The sequence below is a fragment of the Pithys albifrons genome, chromosome 16 (genome assembly GCF_047495875.1).
Source record: "Pithys albifrons albifrons isolate INPA30051 chromosome 16, PitAlb_v1, whole genome shotgun sequence".
Lineage (NCBI taxonomy): Eukaryota > Metazoa > Chordata > Aves > Passeriformes > Thamnophilidae > Pithys > Pithys albifrons.
In genome coordinates this window covers 7,345,730-7,367,911 of record NC_092473.1, presented here as the reverse complement: position 1 = coordinate 7,367,911, position 22,182 = coordinate 7,345,730, and the positions used below count along the sequence as shown (strand labels likewise).

General features: G+C 41.0%; 1 long non-coding RNA gene across 1 annotated transcript in view; it reads right to left on the bottom strand.

Annotated features, from left to right (window-relative positions):
* Positions 1-22,182, bottom strand: part of LOC139679254 (uncharacterized) — a 268,799-nt gene that overhangs the window by 117,131 nt on the left and 129,486 nt on the right. Inside the window, exon 8 of the long non-coding RNA XR_011699173.1 lies at positions 10,989-11,091. This is a non-coding gene — a long non-coding RNA (uncharacterized lncRNA). The remainder of the gene's footprint in view (positions 1-10,988; positions 11,092-22,182) is intronic.

The window sequence follows — 22,182 nt, the reverse complement described above, 5'->3', positions numbered from 1 at the left end:
GGAATCACTAAGCTAGGCTTTTGAAAATACTAATGTGTTTTGAGAAACATATTTCTAAATTTTATTAGCATGTTCTTATTTTTTTCCTCTGCATGCTACAATATCTAAAGGGCATTCAAACTTTTGTAACAGTTGGTGTCTCATATCAAGGCAAAAATAATACACTTTCATCTGTCTTGCTTTGTATGAAGCTTTTAAAGAGCCTTTATCATCTGCAAACAATAACTGACAACTCAAGGCAAAATTACCATGTGTGACTTTTTCCCAAAGAGTAAAGAGATTTCTTTTGTTTTGTCATTCTTTTTTCTCTCAGCCTATTTTGTCCTTCTCACTTGGGCAGCCTCCAAAGCTTTGACTTACATCTCCTATATACATAGTAAGAAACCCACAGCTGAAATCAATCAAGTAATTCCAACTGGAATTGATCTCAGGAAGTTCTCCCATCCCAGTTCTGTGGCTAGAAACTGTTTTAGAAAGAGGCCTCAACCAAGAGGAGTTGCACCTGCCTTTGGAGTAACAGTAGCAATAATTTCCCACAACTATGTCAAAAATCAAATAATAATCTTTTCCCCTTTTGGTTGCATGTACAAGTAATCCTAGTCCAAATCTATCAGAAGTAGGATATTTAAAGCAGTATATAATATTTAAGAAGAACATAGTAAGGTAATGAAGGAAAAGAGCTCTCTGTCTGAAGGTGAGCTGCCCACTGATCACCCCTTGTCTCTGTTCCTACCATATGTTAAAAGGGACTATCAGCAAAGTACCTCATCTATCTCCTCGAGGTGTTCTGTCAAACCTGTGTGTTCCACATCTGAGGGTGTTTGTGAGGTCACCACATACAACTTTGGTTCAGAGCTGAGAGGACACCCCTAATTAGTATTCAGTTTATAAACTGTGCTTTGGGTACAGTGATTTTAAAGAAATGAGAAAAAGACCAAACGAAAAGTAGCAATGATTGAAAGCTTGACCAATTGAAAAACTGAAAAATTCCTTTACCAGTCTGTTCCCATATTTGGTCTCTGAAACAGGTCTGTCTCAAAGGAAAGAGTGTAATAAATAATTTACAATCATAGATCCAGGGTTCCTATGCAGAAAAGCATAAATACCAGAAACAGAGACAAAAACATTGGTCACAGGGCATCAAATATATCCCTATTCTAATTCTACTGGAATTATAACCAGGAATTAGTTCCACAGAACACAAACTTGAACAGATATTTCAGTAATAATTCAACAGAAGATTTTATGAAAGAATAGTTATTCAATAAACACCAAGTCCAAGTGGTAACAACAAGGTTCAAGCAGCCCTGAAGAATCCTTTGTGAAATGAATAAAACTGAGTTAAGTCCCTGTTCAGAAGTGTATTCCCATATCCAGCTTTGAGAAATGAAAATCAAACCTCTCTCATTAGCCTTCTAAGTAGCTTTCCACACTCCCAGATCCTCAGGAGCCTGTGTGACATGGATCTGCCTGCACATCTGGAGTTAACGTGCAAAACAATTACATGAGCATAGCCCAGATCAGCTAATCTGGTGGTCTGTAATGCCTTCAGCTTCAGGCACTAATTGTTCAGTGTTCTGTTCTCCAGGATATATTCACAAACAATGAGTCTGGAATTCTGAGCTAATTATGCCAATGAATCAATTCCTGCTCTCCTATTACCTCGCTCTGTGATTCACCTGTTACTCCTACATGGCCAGTCTTTGTGAAACTGCCACCGTCTAATCCAGCCCCTTCCCCACGGGACTGAATCCAAATCACCATAATAGTCCTTCCAGACAATACTAAGTCTGATGGGGGTTAAACCAAAGCAGTTCCTGCCCCAGCAGTGTGGGCTGTCAGGGAGTGTGACAATGCACATATCCCGTCCCACAGGGCATAGCTGGAAGGGCCAGGTGACCCACTCACGGCAGGGCAGCCCTTACCCAGCTGCTGGGGCTCTCACAGGTGCAACCACAGCAACAGCCATTTATATAATCCAAACATAACCCTTCAACCCAAATAATGGTATCTTGGGGAACACTGACAGCAGAGTATCAACGAAGCAAGTGTAGAGTTCATAGGACACCCCCAGCCTGATTTATGCACCTGATCTGGACCACGATTCTTAGTCCAGGTGAATCTATAGCACTGAGAAAAGGCATCATTGATCACCTGATAAATTGACAGTTCTGGGATGCTCTTACACAGTGTGACCCGGTGTAACTACAGCACACTCTTAGGACAAAGTGCCTTCTAGAAAAGCATTGATGTCTAGGCTGGTATATTTAAAAATAAGATTTACTGTAGGCTCTTTATAAGTACTTCTGCTTGTGCACACAAACTGAAAGAGTTTAAACTAAAAAATGCTCTGACTTCCTATCACTTGGTTTTCCTTCAACAGAAAATTGACCAACCTCAGAAAAAAAAAAAAAGCAAAAAACCAGCAACATGAAAATGTAGCTAAAACAAAAATTAAGGGTTTTTTTAACTTGCTTTCTACCTCAGACAGATTTAAGATGAGCAAATTTGCTTTCTGATAAACAGATTCCTTATAATATCCCTGGATCTCTTGCCTGGTTCTCATAAATATGAAAGTGGAAAAAGTGAAACTCAGGAACACATAAAACCTTTTAATATGTTAGATAGTGGAAAATGGCCTGGCAATACTTCCTTTTTATCCTGACTTGAAGCTTTATTTATTGCTCCTATACTAAAGTGACAGTTGTCTTAAAAATCCTTATTTCATAGGAAAAAATAGAAGTACAAAACTTACTTTTCAGACAGTGAAAGTAAAGTCATGTACAAAAGAGTGATAATGAATACACAAGATTTTCGGACCAGAACAAAACAGATGTTTAAGAAAATATATAAATGCAGAATCATAGCTTAAAGTTCTGACATGTACTTTTCTGAATTAAGATTCAAATTTCTTGAGTTGGTGTTGTGATATGCAATTTCCATGGGGGTTCTGTAGCTTTTCAGCTTTCCTGACCCTTACTTTGCAGGAAACATGGCCTGAGGTAGCTACAGAATATGCTGCTCTACATAACAGTTTAATAATATGATAATATTTACTTCTTCTGTTGTGCCTGGGAAAAAAGTCCTGGATGCTTATTAAAAGTTGTCACAAGCTGAGAGACACGATTTGGAGGCAGGCAGAAGGAAAAAGAACCATAAAAGCAATGGAATGTTTGGAAATCTCAGTGGGGTTGGAGCAGTAAATACAGATCAGCCACTCACTAAACTGTGTTCAGTTTTACTGCAATTTTTGATTGTTGTACTTTAATTTTTATAGTGACTAAACAGTTTGTGAATTAAACCATCAGTCTGGCTGTGGGTTTTAAAGGACAGTACTGCAGCCTGAGATTGCTTATTGAATTCTTAATATCACTGATATAACTTCTAAATCCTTCTAGATTTGGAACATTATTGTTATCATTTGCAGTATTTTAAATGAAAACAGCAGGTGTCCTGCAGACAGCCTGTCAATAGAGGCTGAGTGATTCCACTAACATGAAGCTTCCATCTTAAACATGCCCCTAAAATACTGGATGGAATCCTAATCCCAGTGTTAACAGGCAACATGTTTGCAAATTCAAAGTGATTTTTATTTCCTGTGAATGTTGTGAATATTCTGAACTCCACTTTCTTTGTCTCTTCCATTATTTGCTCACTGTAATTACACTCTGTTAAACTGTACTGGCCACAAATGTAAAGTTTTTTTCTGCCAAAGTTTTCATTAGCACGAAGTTGAATCTGTGATGAAAATGCAAGTATTTGAATAAACATCCACATGGAAAGACTGTGGGTGATAAATTAACGTACTGATCCTATTCAGTGCCAAGACCAAGAGTTTAAAAATAATCCCAATCACCTCACAGTTGTATGAAGGTCCCAAGAAGGGCAAAGCTCACCTGTCCTACTTGATGTACATACACGGCATAAGAAGGAGCCTCTGCCCTCTTACACAAGGGGGTTTGTCCATTTTTTTTAATTAAATACCTATTGCAGATGTGGGATGAGGACCAAAGGAGATTATGCCTGTTTTCCCCCAACAATACAAGACACTGCTGAAAATGCTGGACTGAATGTAGAAGATGCCTTCAATTTCAGAGCTGAAGAAACAATTCAATTTGAATTTCACTTTTTTCCTGAAAACACTGACAGTTTGTCCATCAGCCAAACATACACTTTCCATTTGTTTGGTTGGATTTCCAAACAGACATTGTGGAGCCTGGTTTGTCCAACAACTTCTAATGGGGGTTTCCAAACATTTCAGGCAGGAAGATTTAAATATTAATGCTCCTAAGAAAACATTCCTGCTAGGGTTTGGCTGCTGCTCCTCCAGCTGTTATCAGGTGAGTCAGAGGTGTGGCTTGCTCGTTAGCAGGAGGTTGAGAAGGCTTGAAAACGTCTCTGGGGAGCACAAGAGACCTGGAGTGCAGCGAACAGGGGCGGGCAAACAGGGGCATGGCGAGAAGTTCAATAAGGCCAAGTGCTGGGTCCTGCAGTTTGGCCACAACAACCCCTGCAGAGAGAGTAATCAGGCACTGGAATGGGCTGCCCAGAGAGGTGGTGGATTCCCCATCCCTGGAGGTTTTTAAACTGAGACTGGCTGTGGCACTGAGTGCCATGATCTGGTAAAGGGACTGGAGTTGGACCAAGGGTTGGACTTGATGATCTTGGAGGTCTTTTCCAACCCAATCGATTCTATGATTCTATGACCTGTTACTAAAAATGTAATCAGCAAAGTGTAAGAAAGGTTTTCTAGTCAATAAAATTCCTTGCCTATAGTATAATAGTAAAAATGAAAACACCTACAGTAAAGGCTTGTTGACTCAGTGTGGGATATGTGATCCTGGTTCCACTTTAAAGCACAGAAATTCTAAGGCAGCATCCAGAACTAGACACTTCATGCTCAGTACATCTTCTTGTTTCAAAAGTGCAGTAGCTTAATCAATTGTTCCCATTCCTTTCCAAGAACCAACACTTACAGTTCCTATTATGAATCATCATTCTCCTTGTCTATCAGTTAAAGCAAATATCTTTTGCCGTTCTTTGATTGTTCTTGTCTTTCAGGTTTGCACTTCTGGATGAAAAAAATGCACGCTAAGAAATTTGGTGATTTCTGAAATATGTACCCTGAGCAAAGAAAGGAAAATTACACCCAAACAAACAAAAATGTAATACAAAATATATTACAGTTGGTAAATGTTGTATTCAGATTACATTGTGGACAAATTCTTGTAATTTTCCTAGGCTGTTAAATATCTTGCTCTACAGATAAATCTGACATTTGCCATTGCATTCAACATGGTAGCAAAAGCCATTATGCTTTTCTGGATCTGAACCAAATCACTGGATACTAGGTGGACAGAAATGAGTATAGCTGAAAAATTCTTAAAATGGGGAAGAATTTTCATAAGTATATGCACTTCTGACTTTCTACAAAGTTGAATGTTTTCCTGATATGCTACTCAGGAAAAAAAATAAAATTTACAATTGGTTAATGGTCTCTAATTCATCACTACAGATCAGATTCAGAATGCCAAGTATTACCTAAAGCCTCCCCATCGAGATTTATTCAACAGAACTAATGTGAAAATGAGGTAACATTCAGCATCTGGAATCATCAGTCTACTCACTCATCTTCCACAGATACTTTTCTGGGGTCTGTTGCAGTGATTTTTGGCTTTTGTTTTAAAAATGGGTAGTAAAATGTGCTAATATACAACAGTGAAGTGAGCCCAGACGGCAGATCAGATGAGACAGTCTTTGAATGAAGAGCATAAAGGCCAGAAATAGCCATTACTGCTGGGAAGAATTCCCAGGGAGTATAGAAGTCTAAAAGTTCCAGTGGGAATTAAGATTTATCACATCATAATCCCTTCTCCTGTGGCAAGAATGACAGTTTTCCATGGTAATTTTCTTAGAAGTATATATTTTGTACTTATCTTCTGTTTGGCTATTTATTTTGTATAGGGAATAGGTCTGTAGTTTGCTACACTCTCAATGTTCGGATCTTTCTAATTTTCTCACAAATAATCACACCAAAAATAGCTCCAGAAATGATTAGTAGGAAGCTCTGGTTTCTTATTATTGCTGACTTTATCTAATTACTGCATGTTGCTCTACACTCAGCCATCCACACACGCCTAGAAAAGCCTTACACCTCCTCTTATGGAAAATAAAATGACAGTAACTCCTGCAGTTGGGTTGAACATAATGGGATTATCTTTGCAATCCATTCACTGAGTGTCTCCGTACAGGCTTCTTCAAATCCATGGATATACTCACCAAGGAACTGTAAAATGCAGAGCAATTAAGAACAAGGAGGGAAAACCTCTTAAAACTCTGCGTGCTTTTGAAGTTGATTTTCAGTAAACAAAGTCTTCCCTTATTCTGGGGGGGGAAAAGAAGATTAAAAAAAAAGAAAAAAAAACACACTAAATATTTTAAAATGAGATTTTCTAAGGAATTCGGGGAGATCAGGCACCTACTCCCTTAAGCTCCTTTGCAAATTGTGGTGTTTCTCCTCAGAGGTGCTCCGAGCCAGCAGAAGGGCTGCTCGGGGTCCCACCCAGAGCTCACAACCCTCGAGCCATGGAAATTGTAGCAGCCTCTTGACTTGCAGAGCTTTTCAGTACCACAGCAGTGTTTCTGCCGCAAGGATCACACGGTACTGGAGCGGGGTGAGGAGAGCACGTGGCCAGTGCTGCAGGAGGAGGGAAACACCAGGACTGAGGCAGGGGAGCTGTGTGCATGGAATGGGCTAGCCTGGGGGCCAAGAGCAGCGAGCTGTGCCACGGAGTCCCCACGCAGGGACACAAGCAGACATATCGGAAAGGGTCGTGTGCTGGCACCTGCCAAGCTGAGAGAGTCACTGGGAAGCTTAACCGTGTCCTTCTGTGACCTGAAAGCAGATACCACCAAGGACAAACTTGGCTCACGCCATGGCAGCCTGGGCATCCCTGCTGGGAAGGGCACCCAGGGACTGGGAGCACTGCTGGAGGGAGAGGAACTGAGCAGTGCTGAGGGAGCTGCACACAAGACAGCCCCAACCTGTACCTTCTGTGTTAATGCTGTGCCCCAACCTGTACCTTCTGTGTTAATGCTGTGCCCCAACCTGTACCTTCTGTGTTAATGCTGTGCCCCAACCTGGATCTTCCAGTGTAAATGCTGTGCCCCGACCTGGACCTGCCAGTGTTAATGTTCTGCTAACAGAATTCAGAGCTGATGGGGGACTTTCACAGTGGTTTAGTAGTGCTGGGGCAAAACTGGCCCAGGGGTCAGTTGGTTCACACCCACCAAAGACAGGAAACACAGAGGAAGGAGCAGCCCAGACAGCTGGAAGGGAGAACAAGCAAGATGAAAATCATAAACCACGGGCTGTGAGCGACTCTTCCAAGTCGTTCCTGGAGATCTGCTGCTTGTGGTTCTTTTCCAAGACCATCCCTACCACACCAGAAGTCAGAAGCAAATGTTGTGGGTTTTCCTTAGAGATCTGAACTAAATACATTAAACAGAATGTCTTGCTTAGACACAATCTCATCACTCAGAGTGAGGCTTTCAAAAACTAGTTTGAAAGAGGCACAGTAAATGCCACTAATAGTTTTGTTAAACTAATGGAGATGTGTGAAACCTCTGACTAATTAAAATTGATTCTTGTACAGAAATGCTATATGTTTGTAAAGGTTTGTGAACACTGACTGAATTTGTTTTTATAGCTCAGAAGCCACCAACTGTTCCTCTTAAAGTGTGAGTATCTTTGTTCTGTGTCTGTATGGATGGAAAGATGAATTTTCCAATACATGACTTGCATTTTAGCACTAAAACCCCCAGCTAAATAGTATGTAATGCAATACAGAAATACCTACACTTTCAAAACTGAAGAGGTGTATTAAGCGTATGTCTCAAAAGGTAACAATAGTAACTGATCTTATATTAAAGGCCCAATCCTTCTACAAAATAAGTTGCATTCAATCTCCAAAGAAACAAGTTCAGTACACAAATATACACCACTACATGTGAAGAACAGACAAGTCAAGCACAGAGAGCTCCTTTCGTGCATCATTTTTGATTGTCCTACTTTGCTCTGTCAGGAACAGCAGTGACAGCTTAAGTGTTAAAGCTTTTTGACACTGCAACAAACCAAATAAAGCCTAGTTTACATTTTGGAATTTACTTTATACCACATCTAAAAAATAAACAATATAGGGAGTGTTCATCATCCTCAAACAATAGCAGCCACTGGTGCCTCTTTCCAGAGATGATGTTTTCCTCGTGTGAGGATTCTCGCTTGCTGAGCAGCCCGAGCATGTTTGATAGCCAGTTCCAGGAGTCAGGCTGGCCAACACAATTATTGCACATTCTGTCAGCACATTTCCTCCCTTCAGCTTTACTTCTCCAATCTTTTTCAATATTGTTAAAATGAGCAATCATTCGTGATTCACACTCCCAAAAAAAGGCAGAAACCAACAATTCCCAGTGGCTATAAATTATTAATGCAATTGTGCCAATCACACAGAGCTTAGTGCTTTTAAAAATGGAAGGAGATTATCTGCACAGTTATTTTCAATCAGATTCATCTCTTATTAGGGGGCATTATGCATATGGCTTGCTTTCAGAAAGCCATCTTCTTGTAAAAAAGATTATTGCACAGTCATTTCTTGTGGAATACTGTGCAAGCTCTACACTTTACCAAAACAATTTTTTGTTTCAGGAAATAATTATATGTAATGGGTATTTTATTTTGTAGATAGACTGATTCTTTCCAGTGTAAAAGGTTGCTCTGTTCCCAGTTGTTATTCCCATTTAAAGCATCCCTGCTTTGAGTTGGCTCTGATGTACACAAGTCTAGCAAATATATAGGCAGAACTGGAGGCTATGGTACAGCATTGTTCTTGCTGCAATAGCTTTAACAGGTTGTAATAGAAAAGTTTGTAAGAGTAACTGTGCAGTGTATCTGTCAAAATATGGCTGGGGAATATGGCTGTCTCAAAAAACAGCCTAGAAAATCTTTCTCTCTGATACACAAACAACTAAAACCAAATTAGAGCAGTACAGATTCAAGTGGTGTAAGTACAAAGGTCATTTTTGTGGAATGCAGAAGGTGGTCAGTCCTTGTATATTCTCTCTGGCAAATGCTGTTCAAATGTGTGGTGCATTCTGGGCTCTGTGTTGCCAGGGCCGGCACCAGAGGCCACGTGGAATAGAGGAAATGTACTGGAAGACGCAGAATGACTTTATATTTACTGATGTATTTCACAAGAGCTTTGTAAAATTGTCCATGTACTCCCAACTCCACATGACACATTCAGATGATCCCAACATCACACTATGGTGTCTGGCAAGACACCAAATGCAAAGAAACTGCAACCAGATTGAGTGGTGCCTCAAGCTGCAGGAGTAGGAGGATTCCCCTCGGAATAACTGGCTAGCAAGGTAGAACCTGACCTGCATTACATTAAGATAGTTTGGGAGCTGAAATACTGAAATCACAAGGTTAAAGGGACTGATCCAAAGCATTTAAGCACATTCAAGGTACAGGAACTTAGCTCTGTGCTGAGTCAGCAACACACTACCAGCAGCAGCAGCAGACCCAGCATGTGCTGAACTGCCTTACCCAGACCCAGCTCAAAGACCAGCCCACGCTTTTTAAGCTCCTTCTTGTTGCTCCAAGCATTACATAATCTGATGGCTTGTACTGATGGAAAAAGGGATCCTTGAAGCACCGCACTGTTGACATGATGCCCCAGCATTTTGCTCTATTATTTTCCATCTCTCAGCCCGAGCCCTGGCAATCCTCACCTTGGGCAGCACCCTCAGTGTGGAGTGTCTGATTCCTGCAGTGCCACGGTGCCATTTAACAACAGGTATTCCCAGCTGGGAATTTGCTTCCTGCCACTTGCCTTGTATTTGATTTTTTCCCATCCAGAACTGTGGCAATAGTTTCTCGCTATTACTCTGATAAGAGTGTGGGTCAAACTCGTTCTGCTGTGAATGTGCATTTGTACTTGCAGGGAGTGAGTGATGGATTGGGATCAGGCAGAAGTGACGGCTCCTGTTACATTCCTGGCATGTTATTCTGTGGTTAATCAGTGCCACTGAGTGTCACTCAAACCTACCAGATGTGACTCTAATGGATATCTGCTCGTTCCCTGATGTCTGTTTTGTCACTGATGTGACTAGAGTAGTCCAAAAAGTTTTGTGGTTTTTTGTTTTTTCTTTTTTTAAGAGGGGAAAAAAGAGCACATAGCCTGGCAAGTATGAGGAACATGTATTTAGAAAATAGCTGTATTTTTGTATCTCTGCTTTTAAATATTCAAGTCAACTGATTTTTTCAATATTAACTAATTGCAGGACTATCTGCTCTTGTTTTATCAGAAAAGATTCATGCAAAAGTGTACTTGAGAGTTTTTTATATGTCCTGTGGGAGGTAAAAGAATGTTATTATTAATTCTGTAATTTCAATTCTTAGCAGTTCTGGAACACAGGCATTATAATAATCATGAAAAACAAGAAATTTCTATCATGACTATGTTTTTTAGGCTGAAGCAGAGTTCTGTTGAAGTAAACATTGTCATGAAGACAGAAAGGAAGATTGTTCTCTCCCAGAGAAGGACTGAAATTATTTTCATTTAATTACAAATCACAAATCCATCCAGCTTTAGATCCAGTACGAACCAAAGACTGAAACCTGAAATATCCCAGGACTCCTTTTCCATTCTGGTTTATATCCAAGACTGGCTCTAGAACTACCAGACATTTGACAACCAGCAGAATGGAACTTCCAGCTCATGTTAATGACATGTGCTTAAATTAATCAAATTGCAGGCATTTAAATATAGGCATATTTATTCATAGATCATCTTTAGCAATAGCTCATCCAATTCCACTGGATCCAGATTTTATTTATGGATCTAAACAGAGATGATACTTTTTTTTTTAACAAAAGGTCAGCAATTTCATTGTTTTAGAATGTATTATACTGATGTTTTACTTACCACGTAAACAAACTTGTATTGTGTATTTGCCAACTTTTTCTTTTCATCCATTCGCTTCAGTAATATCATTTCTTTCAGCAGGATTTGGCTTCAGAAGGCCTGCCTGTCATTCGAAAATAAAAGTAAAATGTGCAAAACTTGCAGCCAAACTCTGTTCATCCTATTCAATTTTACCAGAATCAACAAGGTCACCTAAGGATGTTCTTGGTAGGGACAAGCACTGAGTAGGGCAATGAAACAACTTACATGTCCTGAGACCTCTCAGAGAGCAAATTTCAAAACTCCCTCCATATTTTAGAGTTTTAAAGTAAGAAACATGGCTCAGGGTGAACTCTGTAGGTGAGCTTGATTCAGGAATTGCTACAAATTGCCATTTTTGTTTGCTGGTTTCAGTTTATTTTCTGGCCTGAATTTTAATATGGTAGGATTGATTAATGTTAGTTTCTGAAACAGAAGTGAAATCTAAAATTGAATTCTCTTGAAAGTTCCATGGTATGTTCTTGTCCTAAAGCAAATCTTTAGCTGCTGAAGGCTGACAAGCATTATCTTCTAACCTTTCCCAACCTGAAGATTAAAACAGTGCACAGGATGTCTAATGGAAAACATCAAGAAGGCAGTTTTTGTAAGAAAAACTTCAAAGATTTTGTAATTTTATTTTTAAGCAAACTGTAACCTAAATAAAGCCTGAATTACAAACCATGCAATGAGAATGGAGATAGTAATTGTGTTTCAGTTTGGTCTCTCAGTGTACAAGACCCTCTCTCTTCTGACATCTTAGAAAATATTTATATATATTTAATGCAAAGCACAATTTGACCTTAATTCACCGACCTAAAACATTTATATGCCTTTGTTGCTTTTCATTTTCAGTGAAAATGACACAGTATCTCAAACACACCCCCAAACAGCACTTACATTTTATTACCAGGTCATGCTCAAGATCAGAGTCATTAGTTCTCAAACTAGTGGTCTATTAAAACACATTTAATAAAGTAGAAGAGAAGTTGATTTTTTGGCACTTTTCTGATCGGTCCTGATGGGCTTTTCACATTACCCAGATATCATTTAAAAATAATATGTTAAAGAAGAACTCTGAGGAAGAGAATCTACCCTTGCCATTATCATATCTTCTTTCAGCTGAATTAATAATACTGAGAGATGTAGAGAAATTATGAATTATTCTGAGGACTCAGGATTCTGCAGATACCATGTTTTACAGCTTCTTACACATTTATTATTGTAAATGTATGCAAATGTCTGTATATATGCAAACACCACAGTCCACACATAACTTCCCTGCACCATAAACAGACAAGTCATCATGAGCTGGAGCTTTAATAATCCCTTGTAAGCAAATTTAGCCCAGAAACTTGACCAAGAGGACACTGGTTAGAGATAACACTGATAATATCAAGAAAAAAGATCTACCTACATGTGATTTTTTTTTTAAAGAGCAGTTCAGCAGTAAGGATATTTATAGCACTGGAAGCATGGGAGAAATATAAACTTAGAAAGTCAAAGGGACCAATTAAGAAGAGGTAAGGGAAACACAGTGGTTATAACTGAGCCTCTCACAAATGCAATGATCACCTTTATGATGTGCTTTGCAATCCTCTCTTACATGTGTTGGAAAAATGGAACACTGAACAGGAGAATTTTAAACTGCATAAACCTCTATAAAGGGGCTAAACAAATTATCACAGAGCTGACTTCATCCCATTATGAATTTAGGGAAACAACAATTCCACTCTGTTTATCAATTTACCCAGCCCTGCCTATGCTGTGACAGCAGTTCTACAGAACTTAATTAACCAGTACCTATAAGGTACTTCAAAGTTAATAAAAGTGTCCAAAGTTAATAAAAGTGGCCAAGCAAGTGCAAACTATTACTGTTTTTAATATGGAGACCTGTTCCTTGGAAAGAGGCACAGTCACTGCACATGGAGGAATGGCTTAGGCACTCCAAAAAGCAGTGAGAAGAAAACAAACAGAAACCCCCATAGTTTTAATTGGGGTCTATCTTAATTTTAAAACTATGAGGGGAAAATAGCTGAAGAGATAAAGCATAAAAAAAAGAGTAGTAATCATTTCATACTCTATTTAATGCTTCTTGCCTGCAGCTAAAATACAAAGTAGAAAAACAGTGAGTTCTAGAAATAAAATGCAAAGGGTTGTAAGTGTTTGTCTATCAAACCAATTCTTTTTGTATTAGTGTTTGAAAGCTTTTTTATACTCTCAGATGTGATCATTATCAGTAAACAAGTTGGCACAAGTGACAAACTTGCTGGGGACCTGCCCAGTGCCAGAGCCACTCCTCTGGGTAACGCTGACACTGCCGGGAGGCAGATCCCTCCCTGCGGTATCCCACCAACTTCCACACATCTGCTCTGGCTTCCAGCAGGCTCTGTCCTCACAGGCAAAGAGCCCATTCCAGCAGCCCATCTGGTGGCCATGTGGGAGGTTGTTAACAGCACACATCTTGGGGAGAACAGGGAGGATGCTCTCCCAGCACCGCTGGCTCAGCAGTGACAGCAACGAGCACAGGCTCCCAGACAAGCTCCCCATGAGACAGGAACCTCCTGCACTGCACGGCTTTAAGCCTCAGCCCTCACTCAATGGCTTCCGACAAACCTCTGGTTGGAGCTTCAGTAACAAGCTGACCCGCCCTTCCAAATTCCCACTTTAACACCTCCATCCCAGCCAGTGTGCAGGTTGCACTCATTTTCCCTGTGTATACAGTCACATCACACAAACAGCCTGCTCTAATAAATACCTTTGAGCACCTTCACACCACTTTCCCTGTCACGCCTTTTTTCCTTCTGGGGCAGTTTATCAAGTAAAGGAACATGAGCCCTTTTTTTTTTTGTGGACACACAATATTAATAATGAGATCTCAAAACATGTCTCAGGATAGAAATGTATTACTGAGATTGACTTATTTCCTAAAACTGTAAAGTGATTTGGTCACTGCATTTATCTCTATCTCAAGAAAGTTGGTGGTCTCTTATGTCAGAGAAGATCCAGATGCTTTATAGCTCAATAACTGTTTTGCTCCTTAGGACATTCTAAGGCCAGAAAGACATGAGGAAAGTATTCCACAATGCCAGAAAGCTGTTAGGCTGTGGCAGTGCTTCCAATGCAGTGGCCCCGTGGAAGTGCCTTTTTAAAGTGTTCTTTATGCTTGTTAGGCACTCTATGTTTGCTTCTGCAGCCTGATAATCTCACCTGCTGGAGCTGATGCTTCACTTTGTCACAGTCTCTCTAAATCACACACAGAAGGTGCTAAGGGGTGGTGTGTTGAACTGCTGGCCCTGAACGCTGCCCAGCAGAGCCTGCTGTGTGAGCCACACGTCTCAAAGGGCAGTGTTGGAAAGATCTATTGTAAGAGGAAAGTACAGGCAAGGATTTTCTCAGTCTCACACTCAAAAGCCCATCATGTTTATGGCTAAAACTTCTTTTGGGTCTACCAGTACAATCAATGAATCAGATGGAAAGTTTGCTGAGTAATCCCAGGTACTGGTAGGGGCATATCCCAAACCTGCCTCGAGCTGTCTCAGAATAAAATGCAATCAATTATAGCAAATATTTTAATTTCCTATGTTCTTACTACAATTAAGGACCTGAATGAAAGCACTGATGTGATTTTCATTCATTACCTGAAGTGGCTTAGATCTTCTGACCTTGCTGTTTAGCACTGGTTTTTATAACATTTGCTTTTCAACAACACAGCCCTAGAAAACTGGTAGATATAATTCCATACTACCCCTTCAAATTATTCACTTCACCCCCCTACTTTTCCACATGCCATTTTCATCATACATGAGCAGGACTAGCATTTCCAAATGTCACTTGGCTTGGAATGTGGCCTACCACTAAGGAGATAAAGCTGGCATTTAAGAAAAAGAAAAAATAACACCGAAGCAAAAAGAAAACAAAGAAAAAAAATCTCAAAACATATATAGCTGACAACATTTTGCCCACACTTGAAATTAATTAGGTGGTCTGAAAAACTAAACTCCAATAAAAGATGAAAAGTGAAATGCAACACTGCAGGAATTTCCCCCACTTCCGGGAACAGCATTTTTCAAATTTGTTGATTATCAGGTTACAGAAATAAAATAGAAATGAAAAACAATGCAGGAAAAATACACATCAGCCACATCTTTCAAAGTGTTCAGGCACAGAAACAAACATCCAGCTGCTCTGGCTCTGTTCACATCTTAATTAGTGATGATTAATCAGTAATCTGAAATCTTAGAAGTATCACAGATGACATCAGGTTATTTCCACTTCTGACTGGTCTCTAACTGCTTACTTAGGCTGATAAAAACCCCCAACCTTTCAGCTGCCTAGGTAACACATTTTCTGATGTGCATTGCTAAATTTTTAGATAATATTTCTCAAGAGGCCTTATGTAATTAAAGGGGTTTTAATCACCAGGCTCCTGTAATGAAGGAAGGCTGTTAATGACGTGCCGGAGTGTGCTCAGTGCTGGATTGAACATAAAGGAAGCCACGGATCTTCCTCGGGGTGTTCCCTCCTGCCACTCAGACTGCCTAACCCAGCAAAGCAGGCAGTGCTGGGCAAAGTGCACAATAATACACAGTCTACAAGCTCTGCTGGTTTAATAAAGAGCTGGCCTCCTGCTGGCTCCCATCTCCTGCTGCCCACCCTGCTCTGTGTTGGCACCCCGTGCCACTGAGCGCCCGGGCAGTGCCACACAGTGCCAGGCTGCTCCACAGCCACTCCTGCATTTCCTTCTCCTGACTTACACCCCAGTTAGCAAGATATTTTCAGGAGGAGAATGGAAGTGACAAAAAGTCTGAGATGAAATTGGAGCTTTAGTCCTGCCTGCCAGGCTCAGGTCTCCCTACCTGGTTTCCCCTGCACCGAAGGAGAGGATGCAGCAGGGCTGCTCCTCAAGGACCAGGGAGGGCAGCTCTCAAAGCATCATGTAGGAAGGTTCTCCCACAGTTGTGCCCCCTCCTAAATCAGGGCAATGCACAGAACATTCTGTTTCAGGAAGGATTTGCAGCACATGAACACAGGAGGAAAATTTTTTCCTCAGTTAGGAATAGTGGGAATGTCTTAATTACACAACTAGATACCAACAACTAGAGCAGCAGTTAATCATAAGTGGAGACCACATAGCTGAAGTCCACAACATCACCTACAGCCTGACATACAGGATCAGGAGGGGAGGAGACAAAAGGAAACAACACACCCCCCAGATAAGTCCTAGACAGCAGGAACAGTGTGACACCTACACCTGGTGCAGGTACCTCACCCTGCAGGCAGCACTACACTGTCCAACCAGCATGTGGTACAAAACCCACCTGGGAATTCATTGTCAGTATATTAAATGGAGTTCAGAGGGAAAATACAGTCATTGTTGCTAAATTCCCAAGCCAGACGCCTTGTCCCTGCAAAGCTGGAAGGTATCCAGATGTGCTTGAATGAGAACACAGAGCAGTTTATCCAGGATCCAAACCTTTTCTCAGTGAGGTTAATTGGAAAACTTCTACTTTCAGTGGACTTCAGCAAAACTAATTCCCAGTTTGTGATTTTACCATATGTTTTCTTAGTTTGTATCCATTATTTATATTCTAAATTATTTTATACCCCCTTGTTAGGCTGAAAGTAGTGTGCATTTTGACATTTGCATTCTGATGTAGCCTGTTTTAGTGCATCTAATGTAAATACACTATTATGTAAATACACATTTAAGTCCTCGGCCTTTGCACTTCAGATAGGTATGTTCTGCCACCCACACAAGTCTCTATCCAAAGCCTGAGTTCAGTATGTGTGTAATATTTCTGAGTCCCAAAAGATGCTGCAACTTTTGGTACAGCCAAACATCTTGCTTAATTCATTATTCACTATCTAAAATTTTGTCAGAAATCCAGGCATGAAGTGAAAGAATAAAAAAAGCCAGATAAAGAAGTTAAGCAATCACACCATCAGCAACAACATAAATAAATCAGAAAGACCATATGCTGGAATTCATGAATCCAAATTACGTGACGAAAAACTTGCACATACCAGAAATAGCACAAAGCCCAGGATAAAAGGGGCACATTTCCAGTGAGTAATTGCCACAACAAGTTTTTTTCTCTGAACATGCAGCTTGATTAAGTGTGACAGTAAACATCCCTTCTTGATGCTTCCTGTAAACTTTCACATCCTCCTGGAAACACAGTGGTGATCAGGGATACACAAAAACTTTGCTGTCAAAGCTCCCCACCAAACCCTACAATTTGTGTAGCAAATGACGTGTTTTTCCACTCCTAAGACTGCACTGAACCAAGAGCAAATGCAACCTTTTCCATGAGTCTGTGTACTCCTTGCACTCCAGGAACTCCAGAATGACACTGGCAGAGCAGGGTTTTGGTGTTTCAGCCTGGGGGTAAGGGCTGCACTCCCCTTAGTCAAAATCTCCTGGAAAAGTCTTGTGCAATCTGCACAAAGAACAAGCAGCTTTGTAGCTTTGGCAACCCAGTTTTGTCTTTCTATTGCATCACTGGTGGAAAAGCATCACTCTTGCTTTGTCTTTTAAAAGATCTGATTGACTTAAAGTTACAAACCTGACTTTAACTGCATAAGTATCTTTAGCAGGTATTACAGGAGTCTAAGGAGAAGCCTGAGCCTGCAGATACCCAGTGTCTCCTTCAGGGCAGTGGGAAGACATGGAAGCTGCAGGGACAGGCCTGGGTGAGGGTTTCACCAGAAAGTGTCCCTGCACAAATGGACTGCAGATACCAAAGAAACAGGCACCGCTGTCAGGTAGACACAAAAAATGAAACTAGAAAGTTTTCTCAGCAAAGATGTGTCCACTGATTTGATCAAAATACAAAGGATTCCAATTCTTCAAATTCAAAATACAGCTGATTGCAAATAATGAAAGTGCACTTTGCTGTAACAGTTTGTACAAATCTTCTCTGAAAGGATATAAAACTTGATAAGTGTCCTCCTCTGAAAAGATACAAACCCCTGAAGCTGAGTTTTGATATATTTTTTAAATTTTGCAAGGGAAACACTAATTATTAGTGCTCTGTGCTGTCACTGAATAAGGCTTTAACATATTAATTGTAGGGAAATAAGATTGCAATAATAAATTGATTATCTAATAGAGAAGATTTATATATCGAAAATATCATCTCTACTAAAAGTTAGGTTGTGTTGTTATCTGAAGAGAGTGGCAGAAATTATTGACAGAGTATTAGTAGTGCCACAAAGTTGGAAACTATATAGGACAAATACAGGAGAAAATAGGATGTTATCAGAGACCTTCAGGCTAGAAACCTGCCTTTGAATTCCTAAACGTGTGATAAGAGGAGTTATATAACATGGTTAAAACTCAATAAACAAAGCCTGTCTGCTCAGGAAGCCAGAATTAGACCATTTGTTTCCTATAAGGAAGAATGTTTAAAGCCATTTCTCTGTCAACGGTAAAACTATGAATAAACCTAATGAAAAATAGAATCTGTGGGAGTAAAGAATATGCTTGGCCATAACTTCACTTTTGTTTAACTATAGAAGCACTGCTTGGTAAGTGTTCCTCCATCTGAACATATTGCATCTGGCGAGACAGCCTTCCATTCTAATCACCAACAGAGCAGGGAAAAAACAAGTGGGGCACTGAAAACCATCAACTATCATCCTGCTAGTCTAACCCTCTTCACCTGATGAAAACTTCTAGAAAAAGAATTCAGCTTTATCCAGCTCACCAGTATCCTGGTTAGCTGCTAAGGTTTGTTGTGAAACCACCTGGGAAAATTGTAAAGCTTTTAAACAAATTACCAGAGGTCATAACATGGGTTGGCAGGTCACTCTTTTTTTTTAAAGTGAGCTCACACAGGCAGCATTCAATCTTGCAAACACTTCCTTAACTGCAGAAAGTGACCACTCGTGTTGTTCAAACAGCAAACAAACTGCGTGTACTGGATGAAAGGTACAATTTGGTTTCTGCCTCCTTCTTCTGTCACGCACGAAACATGAACGAATCCAACAGCATACTCAGATTTCTCGCTCTGGAAATGGGTTTGTCAGAAATTCCAAGTCCTTTAAAAGAGGCATCACAAGTCTGGTCACTCCTGGGTTGCCGTTGCTCCCAAAGCAGGGGGAGAAGCTACTGCTCAGGCCAGAGGGAGCTCACACAGGATGAACACGAACCAGCAGTGCACCCTTGGGGCAGTGGGTGGGCACTGCACGGGCTGCGGCAGCGCAGGGCAGGGCAGGGCAGGGAGCGCTCCCCTCCAGGGCACATGGATTGGGAAGGGCCCTGCAGTGCCACCCCTGCTGTCCCCAGCCTGGGGGCTCAGGACAAAGAACAAATGGCAGACTGAAGCCAGGCAGGAGGCTGGAGCACAGACTGCACTTGGGGATGGTGAAGTCAAAGCCAGAGTCTTCTTAGAGACTGGTGAAAGTTCAATAGTGACAAGGCCCAGCAAAGACAAGGACAATCAGACACTCAAAGAATTTTTATATTAAGGCTGGCCAAAGACTGGCACAGGCCTTGCAGGTACTTGAGGCTTGTCAGAACTAGACCCAGGTCAACCTGATCAAACCAGTGATATTCAGTTTCAGGAATATTTGATAAAATGAAATGACTACTTTCCCAAGAAGACACACACATAGGAAAGTGAGTAACAGTGAGTGTTCCTTCACTGTATCCTATTCCAGTGTCATGGGAAAGTCCACTTATACCACTAGAAACATTTACATCTTCAAGAAGAGCTGATGCTCTTGTGATTTATACAGATAACCTCCTTTAAACAGGAAACTTTCCAAGGTCCCTGTACATTTAAGTTCCAAGTGGAGCGTGCCCAGGGAGCTGTGCAGGGGGAGCTGCTGCACTGAGGGCCCTGGGCTTGGCCCCACCACTCACCTCCCAGGCAGCTCCTGGGCAAACAGAGAGGCTTGGCAAGGAAAACACAAGGTTCCCTTCCTTCCATGACTTCTTTTCACCTGCTTTTAGCAAGGAATTACAGACCAGGGCAGGTGGGGGCTGCGGCACAGAGCACAGCAGACCAGAGTTAATGGTGGGGTTACTCCCTCCGAGGAATCGATAACCTGTGCTTTGGGGGCAGCCGTGGAGCCTTAGGAACTAACTCCATTCAATTAACTCTGCTCTGTGCCAGAGGTGCATGACACTTCAATTCTCGCTTACACAGACTCTTTGAACAGAAAAAACCAGTTCACTCATTGCTTCAAATTCCCTACAGAATAATCATTGTTAATCAAAGACAGGATTCGAGTTTGTTTCCGATACTAAATGCTATTTATAGAAATACAACAGGGATATGTGTGTGTCTATCAAGAAACACAATGAGGGACTTTTATCTACAACAATTTTTTTAGAATTTATTTAAATATTTTACCACTATCCATACTCTGACAACTGGAAAATAAATAAGATGCTGATGCAATACTTCCCTATTAGTAGATTAGAGAGTATTATCAACACAAGGAGTCACACTAAAAGATGGTTTATGCCTGAATTTGACTTTTGTCTATTTCAAGTCTGATTATGATTTTATTACTTCTAAGACTTTAGAAATTCTTTAATGAAATTTAAAAAAAAATTTTGCCCCAATGTTTTTTGTTCCATTTAGGACTACTTCTAACACTGAAATTTTTGCAGCAAGATGCATTTCCTCCTAGAACTGATATGTTATTTGAGGTGTTTAAAATGGATACATGTTAAAATTGAGTTTTTCACAGAATGGGAATATTGCCATCTTACCTGCCCTTGTTTTCTCACAATTCTGCACAGTTTGATGGTTAGCAGTGAGCAAGCTGAAATCTTCTATTTGCCCTCAAATTATTTTCTAATCAATAGTAAGCTACAGAGCTTTAGCTTGAAAAGTATATTGGAGAGAGAGGTTCAAACTCCCGAGCTGTGCCAGTGAGCTCAGCTCTCTCAGTCCTGCAGCAGCCCTTGGGGTGCTGTTGTGCCCCTCTGACCATGGGCACTCCACTCGGGCTGCAACACCGAAGGAACTCAGCGCTCCTCAGCACCGTCACTGCACTTTGGTTTAGTGGGGAAATGCTCACTGAGACCAGCAATGGCATTCAGGTGCCATGTAGAGGTGTCCAGATTGCATTTCCCGCTCCCTTTGGAAGCCCCCAGAGCGTTCCCAAGGCAGCTGCTCTGGCCGGGCTGGCTCGAGCAGTGCCCGCTGCGGGTGCAGCCTCTGCCTGTGCAGGGACAGGCGGCACAGCCACCCATGGGCTCTCCGGGGCCAAGGCTCCTCCTGCCCTGCAGCCAGCCCTTTGTTCCCAGCCTCTTCCCTCATCATATCTGCTCTTGGCCTCACATGGAGCTGTGCAAAGTATCTAATACATAAATCAGCAATAAATGTTCTGCTGTGATACCAGAACAAGAGCTGCTCAACTTCAGGGTCCCCTGTCCCCCTGGGTGAGCTTCCCCTCTCTCTCATCCCTGCACATCCCCCTCCACAGCCCCAGAGCTCTCCCGTCCTAATCACTGCAGAGACCTAAATATCGAGACTTCAACATGCCAGGCAGTATTAGATCAAAAGAACAGAGTAAGAAATAAACTGACATTTTCCACACAATAAATAGCTTATCATTAGCATTATATAAAGTGTTGTGACAAACTTAATTTTGGAACTATTGACAAGAGCCTGGAAGTTAGTCTTTAATCATGAACTTTTTCAAACTGCCTTTGAAAAGGAAAGTCTCTGCTCTTGCTCTGGCACATCTGTTCTCACTTTTGGATTTATTGGCAGAGAAATCAACAAAATCACAAAGCTGATCTTCAGTCATCACCCGAGAGTTTTTGGATCTGTTTGGGCTGTTCAGACTTTAGAGTTTCTTTGATTCATATCATGGAAAATCATTACTCAAATTCTTTCACTAACAGGCCTGGTTCAAAAGACACTTTCCATGAGATCCCAAGTTAGCCAAGGCTCTGAGATGAATCTGCCTTCTTTCAATGCAAACACAACACACTACTGTGTAAAATTACAGAATGGAATGTTATTTGAAAATAGGCTAAAAGAGTCGAGAATTCCTGAGTACAGAAATCTTGAGGTGGAAAAACCAGCTTAAAATAGAAGTATTTGTTAGCAGATCCACTCTCCTTCAATTAAATCACTGCTGGATGAAACCGGTGCCTTAGCCATCCTTTCCAGTCCAACACATTTCCAGTAAGCTCTATGAATTTCTC